Genomic DNA, 12,952 nt, shown 5'->3' on the forward strand with positions numbered 1-12,952 from the left:
ATGTAACGGCTCAAAATTAACTGCGCTTTCATACAGGAAAAGAATGTTAGGCTTCAAAATGGCATCTACCAGGACCGGTGTTGTATCATAAATGGTTCCCCTGTAGAATTTATACATGTTTCGAGGTCTGTTTGTATTCCAATACTTTTTCGTCAGAGGCTTATGGGCTGAGACACTGGTCCTGGGTGAAATTTAAAATATCGGATTAAGTGGGTGTGTTGTCCTGGTAGAAGTCCATTGGTGGAAGGCAAGTAACCAGCCTTCTAGTAGAGAGCCAATCAAATTGCTGAAGCCGCAGAAATTGTAGAACTAATCAATTACAAGACCAAAAGATGCTAGTTCTCATATTAAGTGACATAAGTAGCATAAGCAAAAACCGAAAACAGAGATAAAAACAAAGATAAGGAACCAAAGACAAGAGACAAAAGATCCGTTTTTCAATAGTAATGATAAATGTTTCTATAGGCTACAAAGTTGGCTATACAGCTTTTAATAAGTATAGCAATTATAAATTGATCATAGTTGATTTAGTGTTACTTATAACTTCATAAATAAATACATATCTTTAAAATTCTAATAAAAATTCTAGTAAAATTCCTCTTGGGGGTATGATCAAATTTATAAAAAATAATAAATTAATAAGATGAATATTATATTACAACTTCAACCATTAATCCTGTAATTAGCGTTCAAGTACTGAAAAGTTAGTCCCTTTTCCTGTATATCGTCTTTGTGAGCCCTTGCCAGCAGGAGTGATGCCCATGCAGGGACACTATGGAGATCTAGAAAAAGAGCGTTTACATGAGAACAACCTGGACGCAGGCTGTCCTTTTGGTTCCTGTTAAACAGATTATGTTCACCTTTACTCGAATGCATACCTTACGTCATAGGATTGAGGTAATGGTTGGTCAGTACCCATTTATCAGCTATAGCCATGGATTTGAGATATGCACATTGAACTTTCCCTTGTGGAACACTGTATTAATTTTGAATGAACTGTATGATTATTGTGTTCTTGCATTGTGTTCTTATAGGGCACTGTAACTTATATATCTTTGGCCACTGATACTGCCAGTTTGCTAGCCACCTTACCTTAGACCTAGTGTCATTTATTGGAAGAAGCATCTTTATCTATATACTGATACAATATTCTATCTCTAATCGCAGTACACCCGTTAGTAACTATATCTTATATCTGTATATACTGTACTATATTGTATTATAACTGAGTCTTGTGCGCCTAGGTCATTATTTATTGTCTTATCCATTTTTAGGGATATCTCTTCCACTCTATGACCCAGCTGCAGAGACAAGTTCTTGTTGTGATTGGTTACAAGATATAGCTATTCACAAACATCCCATCATATTTTGGCAATAATAACAACATCCATGATATTGGTTTGGGGGAACCCAGCGCAGTCCCAGAGTTGTGGCTTATACCACGTTCTCTTTTGCTCTTGCTTGTAGATAAAAACATCTATGTATACAAATAAAAAAGTAGATTACGAATTTCCTGGAACATGTCAGATGATGTCTGATTCTAAACATCTTGTTAGAATGTGGGTGTCGAAAGCTGGTACCAGGTATCATGGCATTACAGTTTACACAATTGGGACACAGAAAGCATCCCCATTTATCTATCTTCAGCCAGGTATCTTTCTGATAGTAGTGTACAGGGATGGCCATCACGAGTGAATCCCTTAAACTACATCCCCTTCTGTAGCCCATCCTAATGGGGACAATTTCTAAGAATGGTAGAGTAGGATCAAATTTCCCCAAGGCCAAATGCTGGTATATCTGATTTGCCAAGGGGGTATATGTAGTTACAAAGGTCATCCTCTTATCAACCAATGTTCTTTTATTTGATAAATGAGTGTAATTTACCACCTTTTGTACTGTTTCTTTAAGTAAACAGTAAGGGTATCCCCTCTTGTAAAATGTACTTGTCATCTCCCTTAGTTGTTCCTGTGCATAAATAGGGTCAGTGTTGTTTCTCATAACCCTACTATATTGAACTGTTGGTATGGCTCTAATTAATGAGCATGGATGACAGCTATTAAACAAGAGGATGTAGTTTCTGTCTGTAGGTTTCTAAAATAAAGTTGTTTCAAGTTGATTTTATACTTGCATTAGTAAGTAGTGGATCAAATGTTCTACTATTCTTAAATTTATTATTGAACTCTTTGGTAATATGTGTCCTAAAGAATTCTTTGAATCTGAGATTTCTTTGAAATTTTTGTAAATCAATCCATGTGTCTCCTTTTCAGGATCCCTTATTCTGTCGCAGTAAGGACCATATAACTCAGATTTATAACTATATCCTCCTCATTCTTCCATGTAGTGGAGGTTTTGTAGTTATTGCCGTACTCCTGGGGTGATGCCGCCGTCCCTTCTTCAGTGACTTGATCTTGTCATCACCCCTAAAAAAAGGCTGGTCAATAGGAGATTGATATCCAGAGGACGATTGTGCAACTTGATCTGTTCATCCTGATGTATCTGAATGTGAGCCTGAGCTACTGTTCACTGTATTGAGCTGTCTCCTTGTATAGGGCCTCTGTCTCCATGGCCTTCTGGGAAAGAATGTGTGTTTCTTATAAGGACTTAAAATTCACTTGTTCACACATTTTCTTTATAATCCTCTACCACCTGATGGAGTGTCTTATTCTTAAAGGCAGTCAATGCATCCTTATATTCCTTAAACTGGTCAGTCAATTTATTCTGCCAGTCCTCAGTGGTGTATTGTAGCATAATCCCATATTTATTAGCTTCAAAGGTTTTGATCTCCTCTTTAACTTCATAAAGTAATGATCTCACTTCTTGAACCACTATAAGTAGCAGATCCAATGAGCATTTATTTAACACTGCACACCACTTCTTGCAGAATTCAGCATTATCTCTGCCATTAGTGGGTACATGGCGGATCCTAAAGCTTTGGTGTCCCAGTTGTGTAACCTGTAATGCCATGACACCTGGTACCAGCTTTCGACACCCACATTCTAACAAGATGTTTAAAATCAGACATCATCTGACATTTTACACAAAATTTGTAATCTACCTTTTGAGCTTTATATGTGGATGTTTTTTTTGTGGGTAAAACTGATGATGGCATCAAAAAGAGGATGGCCAACCACAGGAGTGACCTTATATGTATGCTCCTCTTAGAGGAGGGGGTGACAGGAAGAAGAAACAAAATGCAACTAGAGGCTAAATAGATTTTTACTTCAGACACAGTCCAACCTAAGGACCTCAATGTGAATATTGATTGGCATTGCTATTTATGATTACAAACTAAGGTTTATATTCTGTACTTTTTTACAGGCAGGTGTTCATATACATAGCTGGGATTTTGAGATGCTTCTATTGATATAGAGGGTTAAGTTTGTGTATATATACACTAATGGATTAGTTAATTATAGGTTTACGTTGTATCTATGATCAGTAAACAGATTAGTCTTTGCTTTTATTAAATTTGGGATGCATTGATGTATATCCCTCCCCATTTGCCATATTATCTCTAGTAATAACTTAGGTATGGATTTTACAACATGCCCCTGTTGTTGATAAAGAGTATATACACTTTGTGAATCCCTATTGTTTTGTTTTTAGTCTATAAATTTTAATTTTGATTTTATCTTTATTTCAGGGATTACTAAATTTTCATTGGTAATGATAAGATTGACTATAATAGTAGGGCTATAGCTATTAGTTATATACATATACATTACAGAGATGATCCCATATACGTATATACTGAAAACCTACACTTAGAGTTAACTTACCCCAGATGGTGTCCTTTCATATGTATTGTTATGGTGTATTGCACATGTATGATATTTTATGATTTTTATGATGATTGGGATGGAACATTTATTGTAACATGATTAATATATGTTTTTAATAAGATTGATTAATGTACTGCTCTTTTTCATTGGATCTGCACTGGGGACGGGGGTTCAATATACCTTTATCAACACCTGTGTTTTTGCACTATGTTTATCTTAGGAAGGGGTGAAGGAATGTTCACATATTAAACTTGGTTGCTATTAAATCTGAAATTAAGACCGAGATGCACAGCTTAAAAGAGGAAATTAGACAGTTCATGGTGAGGCTGACGGAGGTTGAGACTAGGGTCTCAGAGGTGGAGGACAGAGTAAATGTACAGGAATCAGATATCACGGATCAAAGAAAAATGATTTTACAATTACAAGCACGCTTAGAAGATCTTGAAGACAGGTCAAGGCGTAACAATCTACGGATTGTTGGCCTTCCCGAATCAGTGGAATATCAAGACCTGTTACATTTTGTCTCTGTCACCCTCCCTCAGGCCCTCTTGATCCCCCCGCCGCCCTCACCTTTTTTGATTGAGAGAGCACACAGATTGGGGGCACTGAAAGATAGTAATAACTCATCTAAAGTTAGACCTATTATTTTCAAATTTGTGGACAAGCTTTTATTCTTAAAGTATTATAGAAAAAAGAGTTCTGTACATATTGATAATAATAAAATCTTGATTTTTCAAGACTTTTCGGCGGAGACTAGTGCTAAAAGAAAAGTAATGACCCCTTTTTTTTCAAAATTTCTAGAAGCGGATTGTAGTGTTAGACTGGTCTATCCGGCCAAACTCCTAATTACTAAGGCAGGAATTCACTATACAGTAAATAACAGTAAGGAAGCAAATGCCCTATGTATAGAATTAGGGATTCAGTGAATAGGAGATCAAGGGATATGTGCAAATTAAGGACGAAAATGTTTGAATTTTTCTTGTTTATATATTTGGTGATTTATTTGAGCCTTTTTTACATGGGGTTTTGGGACAATGTATGTGGGATATGCTACGAATTGCTGTTTAAAATTCTATTTGTGCAGTTTCTTAGAGAGCTGCGACACTGCTTAAAAGGATACTATTTTTATGTTGCAGGATATGCATTTTCAGTTTTAAATTTTGAGAGGCCCCTGTGTTCCCCCCCCCCCCCCTTTTTTTTTTTTTTTTTCTCTTTTCGTTTTTTCTTTTCCTCCCCGGCACTCCCCGCCCCAGGATTTGCCTTTACATATATGGTTTACTTAGCCGCATGGGATCTCTGGGTACCCCAGATAGATCTTCATATATGCATAAGGCTACCAGTAGTATGGGGATTTTTGTTTTTTTTTCCTTTTTTTCTTGACCTACAATGTCGGTCCCCTTTAAATTGACCTCCTGGAATGTAGGAGGTGTCACCTCTCCAATTAAAAGGAAAGCAATAATCAAACATTTGGCAAAAACCAATTCTGATATTGCATTCCTACAGGAGATACATTTAAAGACACCTGAAATTGTGAAACTGCAAACTAATTGGGTAGGAGAAGTCATCGCGGCCCCCTATAACGCCCGAAAGAGAGGGGTGGCAATTTTATTTAGGAAAAATCTTGACTATAAAATAGACTCCACGGTTATAGATTCGGAGGGTCGCTTTGTTATTTTAGAAATAACATGTAATAAGGTGCGATATGTGTTATGCAATATTTATGGACCCAATAATATAGACAGGAAATTTTGGGATGGCATGGTTGTACAGCTGCAAAAATTTACGGGTCAGAATCTTATTTTGGCGGGGGACTTCAATTTAATAGCAGACCCCCTATTAGATAGAGCTAGGAAAATAGGCAGCCCTACGCGAGATCGGAAGACCCGAATTCTCCAGAAGCTATGCTCACAATTGGGATTGATTGACATCTGGCGGCTACAGAATCCTGATTCAAGAGCCTATACGTGCATGTCAAAAGGCCAACAGGTACTATCCAGGATAGATTTTTTCCTGGTAGCGGAGTCTTGGGCTGGTTTAGATTGGAAAGCTGAGATAAATGACATAGTGATCTCCGATCATGCGGTAATAGCGCTAACATGTAATTCACCTCGAGCAGATAGGGCGGGGAATCAATCCATTTTTTTCCCAAAATATCTGATGAACAATGTCCAATTTAATAATTGGCTGACGAATCAATGGCGAGAATATGTGGGTTATAATCAAGGGTATGAAAATAGACCCGAAGTATATTGGGAAGCAGCGAAAGCTGTATTGCGTGGTAAGGTTAAAGCATATTTGTGTAATATGAAAAGGAAATCTCGGCAACGGGAAATTCAACTTTCGCATCAAGTAAAGAACGCATATAAAGCATACTTAGATTTGCGTTCTAGTGAACACTGGAGGAAATATATAGTCGCCAAATCTATGCGAGATATCTTTATTAAACAGAAGACCAGAGTAGAAATGCAGAGACAAAAAGCCCTATATAGTGGCTATGCCGGTAGATCTGCTAAATTCGTGGCAAGAATGATTAAGATCAATAGCAGAAATAAGATAACCTCCATAAGAAAGGGCTCTGAGAGATTCACATGTAATACGGAGATTTCAAGAGTATTTTATGAATTTTTTACGGAATTATATAGATCTGAAGATCAAGATATATCCATAGAGGGTTTTTGGGATAAAATCAAGATTCCTAAAATATCTAATGAGAATTTAGCAGAGATTAACGCTCCAATCACAGTAGAGGAAATTATAGAGGCTATAACAGCAGCTAAGACCAACAAGGCTGCAGGTCCGGACTGCCTGCCTTTGGAATTTTATAAGATTCTACAACTACAAATAGCTCCAACATTGTTAAAATTATTTAACTATTATTTCATTGATCATAATAAATGTTCTCCCTATTTTGCAGCGGCTGTAATTTCTTTAATCCCGAAAAAAAATAAAGACCTCGAGTTACCCGGTTCGTACAGGCCGATATCAGTCCTTAATACGGACTACAAATTGCTTACAGCGATTGTGGTGAAAAGATTAAAATCCCATCTTGGGTCATTAATTCACGAGAACCAAGCCGGGTTTATGGAAGGGAGGAATCCCGCCAAAAACACTCGTAAGATTCTGACCTTAATTGATTATTTCTGGGATAAGTTTAGAACATCTAGGCATAGAATGAAGGCAGACCTAGCCCTTCTATCTATTGACGCGGAGAAAGCGTTTGATCGCGTCTCCTGGAAACATTTATTTTATTCTTTGGAACAGTTTGGTCTGAAGGGACATGTGCAGGAAGTAATCCGTATTATATATTCGGCTCCGAAGTCAACTTTGCTTATCAACGGTGAACTCTCTCAATCAGTGGTATTACAGAGGGGTACCCGTCAAGGGTGCCCACTATCCCCATTATTATTTAATATTTCATTAGAACCACTGGCAATCTTATTGCGTCAACAGTTAGACGGGATTCAGATCGGGGCACAAAAACTAGTCCTGCTGATGTACGCAGATGATATTTTGTTATGTTTGAAAAATATTAATAAGGATCTTCCAATTTTTTTGGACACGATAAATAGCTATGGGAAGATCTCTGGTTTTAAAATCAATTTGTCCAAATCTGAACTTTTATGGTTAAATAAAAAAGATCACACTATTAAGCATCCTTTCAAAGAAGCAACACAGATAACTTATTTGGGGATTATTTTGAATCCAAACCCCCAAGAATGGTATAATTTAAATTATAATAAATGTTTCTCAGAATGTAAGAAAAAAATGGAGGAGTGGATAAAACTCCCTATCTCGTTATCAGCAAGGGTCACTCTTTTAAAAACTATTCTGTTCCCAAAAATTTTCTATCTTATACAAAATATTCCATTAGCCATGCATAAAAAAGATATATTGAACTATAATAAGGCTTGCTCTAAGTTTCTATGGCAAGGTTCCAAAGCACGGATTTCGGTAGGGCGCTTAATGAACAATGTAGAAGCTGCTGGTTTAGCATTGCCCAACATATTGCTGTATAGCCAGGTGGCTCGGGTAAAAGTGGCAGTAGACTGGTTGATGGGTCTAGAACAAGTATCTCCAGTAGGATGGGAAGCAGCATTAATAACTCCGTATCGTTTAGATGCTATCTTGCACTGTCCAATTACCGATCTGCCGACACATATCTTTAGTATGGAAACTTTTAAAAATATAATTACAGCTTGGCAAAAGTTTTGTACGGATCTAGGTTTTTCACCTCATGTGTCCAAATATTTACCTATTTCAGGGAATCCTATCTTCATTCCAGGTATCTCAGATCAGGTTTTTAGATCGTGGGTAGAGAAAGGGTTAATCTATGTGGTACAATTCTTAAATATGGACCTAGAGTTATTAACTTATAGGGACATTAGTAACCAATTTGGAATATCAAATAAAGAGTTCTACGCTTATTTACAGGTTAGAAATCTTATATATGAGCTGAAAAAAAAGTATCGTGGGACAGAGTGGTCATTCGGTGATCTTCAAACTTACATTAATAATTTTCAAAGGGGGGCGTTTGCTATTGCTCCGTTCTATTCTCTTCTTTTACAAAAATCCTCAGTAGAGCAAATAGAACACATAGTATCCTTATGGGGCAGATTTTTCCCACAAATAGATAGTGAGGTAATAAAAAACGCGTTTAAAGTTATGCAGATGAGCTGGGTTCTGACCACTTGGAGGGAAACACAGATTAAAGTGGCTTTTATGGTATACCTAACCCCCAATAAACTCTCCAAATGGTATAATACACCGATCGGTTGTTCTAGATGTAGCTCAATGGGGGCGGATATGTTGCATTGCTTTTGGGTTTGTCCCAAAATAGCCCAATTTTGGGCCAAGGTCACATATTGGATGAAGGGTACGCTCAAAATCCAATATGACATAGTACCGTTAGAAATATTTTTTCTAGTTAAGTCTCAATTTCCGCCTAAAAACTATAAAATGATTAATCTGATTATAATGATTGGGCGTAATTTAATTTTAAAAACATGGAAAGCCAGATCAGCTCCGAATATAAAAGCATTGAAAAATGAGCTGATAACACATTATATATTTGAACAATATAACTTACAGAATACCTCAGATGCTCAATTAGCTACTTTTTTTCAACAATGGTATGGGTTAATCATCTCGCTTCCTTTGGAGACTCAAAGGACGCTGGTTAGGCCCCTGAAAAACTCTATTTATGTACAATCACAAGTCTTAGCAGGGCATTTTCCAAGTAGTTGGTTAGTGGAAAATGCTGATAATGGATAAGGTAAAAATTGATATGGAATTAGGGCAGGCAAGTTATTGCTGTATTGAGGCGGGGGGGATTTCCCCCTTTTTTTTTGTTTTTGTTCTCCCTCCCCCTTTTTTTTTTTTTTTGTGTGTTGTTTTGTTTTCCCTCTCTCTTGTGTGAATTGATGTTTATTAAAAGCAAAAAATCCAGCATTTTGGGTGAATTAATCCAATTAAGGGCTAGTTTGGTTATATTTAAGTTTATTGAATGTCATGGGGCCCTGCGAGGCGCAAAAGGTATTATATCTGTATAAATGTACATTTTGTTGGAAATAAAGAAAAAAGGAAAAAAAAAAAAAAAAAAAAAACTTGGTTGCTGTGATTTAAATCCAGAGAGTGCGACCTGCTGAATCTCTACATATTGTGATTGCTGCACCCTGGTACCGTGACACCTAAGTTAGTTAGAGTGTGCCTGTCTACTGCTATATATATATATATATATATATATATATATACACACATACACACAGTATATATATATATATATATATATATATATATATATATACACACACACACACAAATACAGTTGTATGCAAAAGTTTAGGCACCCCTGACAATTTCCATGATTTTCATTTATAAATAATTGGGTGTTTGGATCAGCAATTTCATTTTGATCTATCAAATAACTGAAGGACACAGTAATATTTCAGTAGTGAATTAGGTTATGTGCAATATACATCAAAATGAAATTAGACAGGTGCATACATTTGGGCACCCTTGTCATTTTGTTGATTTGAACTACCTGTAACTACCTAGCACTGATTAATTGGAACACACAATTGGTTTGGTGAGCCCATTAAGTCTTGAACTTCATAGACAGTTGCATCCAATCATGAGAAAAGGAATTTAAGGTGGCCAATTGCAAGTTGTTCTCTATAATTCTCCTCTGAATAGTGGCAACCTCAAAACAACTCTCTTACCTCTGCCAGTAGTGGGTACATGGCGGATCCTAAAGCTTTGGTGTCCCAGTTGTGTAACCTGTAATGCCATGACACCTGGTACCAGCTTTCGACACCCACATTCTAACAAGATGTTTAAAATCAGACATCATCTGACATTTTACACAAAATTTGTAATCTACCTTTTGAGCTTTATATGTGGATGTTTTTTTGTGCGTAAAACTGATGATGGCATCAAAAAGAGGATGGCCAACCACAGGAGTGACCTTATATGTATGCTCCTCTTAGAGGAGGGGGTGGCAGGAAGAAGAAACAAAATGCAACTAGAGGCTAAATAGATTTTTACTTCAGACACAGTCCAACCTAAGGACCTCAATGTGAATATTGATTGGCATTGCTATTTATGATTACAAACTAAGGTTTATATTCTGTACTTTTTTACAGGCAGGTGTTCATATACATAGCTGGGATTTTGAGATGCTTCTATTGATATAGAGGGTTAAGTTTGTGTATATATACACTAATGGATTAGTTAATTATAGGTTTACGTTGTATCTATGATCAGTAAACAGATTAGTCTTTGCTTTTATTAAATTTGGGATGCATTGATGTATATCCCTCCCCATTTGCCATATTATCTCTAGTAATAACTTAGGTATGGATTTTACAACATGCCCCTGTTGTTGATAAAGAGTATATACACTTTTTGAATCCCTATTGTTTTGTTTTTAGTCTATAAATTTTAATTTTGATTTTATCTTTATTTCAGGGATTACTAAATTTTCATTGGTAATGATAAGATTGACTATAATAGTAGGGCTATAGCTATTAGTTATATACATATACATTACAGAGATGATCCCATATACGTGTATACTGAAAACCTACACTTAGAGTTAACTTACCCCCGATGGTGTCCTTTCATATGTATTGTTATGGTGTATTGCACATGTATGATATTTTATGATTTTTATGATGATTGGGATGGAACATTTATTGTAACATGATTAATATATGTTTTTAATAAGATTGATTAATGTACTGCTCTTTTTCATTGGATCTGCACTAGGGGTGGGGGTTCAATATACCTTTATCAACACCTGTGTTTTTGCACTATGTTTATCTTAGGAAGGGGTGAAGGAATGTTCACATATTAAACTTGGTTGCTGTGATTTAAATCCAGAGAGTGCGACCTGCTGAATCTCTACATATTGTGATTGCTGCACCCTGGTACCGTGACACCTAAGTTAGTTAGAGTGTGCCTGTCTACTGCTATATATATATATATATATATATATATATATATATACACATACACGCAGTATATATATATATATATATATATATATATATATATATATATATATATATATATAAAACAAGAGAATGCACTCTCAGGACTTTTTGCAAAAGAAACCAATTTAATGGAACGTTTTCGGGGTTCACAACCCCTTCATCAGCATGCAAAACAAACAAAATTCAACTCATTTATAGTGTTACATATCAATTACATCACATCAACCTGAGTGTCTCCAAAGGAAAAGTGCGCCAATTTTTTTGAATTTGGAACGCATCTTGCGTTCCACAGTGTTACCCGAAACCGGAAGTTGTATTGCCTCACTTCCGGTTTACGGATTAGATCAACGAACATAAAGTTAGTATAAGATTATACACTATACAATTTTAAGCATGTTAGGGTGACATACTAATGTAGAGACTTGTTAAAACAAAATGTGCCACATTATCGTAAGTGCCTATACAATTTTGTGATGAATATGTGGTGTCAAATGTTACTGCGTCCAGTCGGCATGGAGACAGTCACCATGGTGATCATATACAATCCGGTTTACCCGAAAGTGTCACAACTTATGTGGAATTTATAATTACGTGCCAGCTGTATGGGACCACAATTTTCTTAGTGTCAGAAATAGCGTACTATTAAACTGTATACGATCATATCGCATATTGAAAACTTGAAAAATTAAAAAATTAAAATGTTGGACCGTATAACAGTACAGGTGATTAGAGTGGCAAATTGTAAATGAGAAGCAAATACAATGTTGCAGATATGGATGTTGTGTCTTACAGTGTATCACCAGTATATTGAAGCAGGATGACAATTAGCATGTGTGCTGCTACAATGTATGTGCAAACAAATAGATATATCAAATGGGAACAGTATATAGAAAAAGGAATATATACAATATATGTAATATTGTAGGGCTGTGCTGTTATAACGCTGGGGCACCACACACACACACAAATACAGTTGTATGCAAAAGTTTAGGCACCCCTGACAATTTCCATGATTTTCATTTATAAATAATTGGGTGTTTGGATCAGCAATTTCATTTTGATCTATTAAATAACTGAAGGACACAGTAATATTTCAGTAGTGAATTAGGTTATGTGCAATATACATCAAAATGAAATTAGACAGGTGCATACATTTGGGCACCCTTGTCATTTTGTTGATTTGAACTACCTGTAACTACCTAGCACTGATTAATTGGAACACACAATTGGTTTGGTGAGCCCATTAAGTCTTGAACTTCATAGACAGTTGCATCCAATCATGAGAAAAGGTATTTAAGGTGGCCAATTGCAAGTTGTTCTCTTTAATTCTCCTCTGAATAGTGGCAACCTCAAAACAACTCTCAAATGACCTGAAAACGAAGATTGTTCAACATTATGGTTTAGGACAAGGCTACAAAAAGCTATTGCAGAGATTTTAGCTGTCAGTGTCCAATGTGTGGAACATAGTGAGGAAATGGAAGACCACAGGCACAGTTCTTGTTAAGGCCAGAAGTGGCAGGCCAAGTAAAATATCGGAGTGGCAAAGGCAAAGGATGGTGAGAACGGTCAAATACAGCCCACAGACCACCTCCAAAGACCTACAACATCATCTTGCTGCAGATGGTGTCACTGTGCATCATCAACAATTCAACGCACAAGGAGAAGCTGTATAGGTGA

Source organism: Bombina bombina, chromosome 4 (genome assembly GCF_027579735.1).
Source record: "Bombina bombina isolate aBomBom1 chromosome 4, aBomBom1.pri, whole genome shotgun sequence".
Lineage (NCBI taxonomy): Eukaryota > Metazoa > Chordata > Amphibia > Anura > Bombinatoridae > Bombina > Bombina bombina.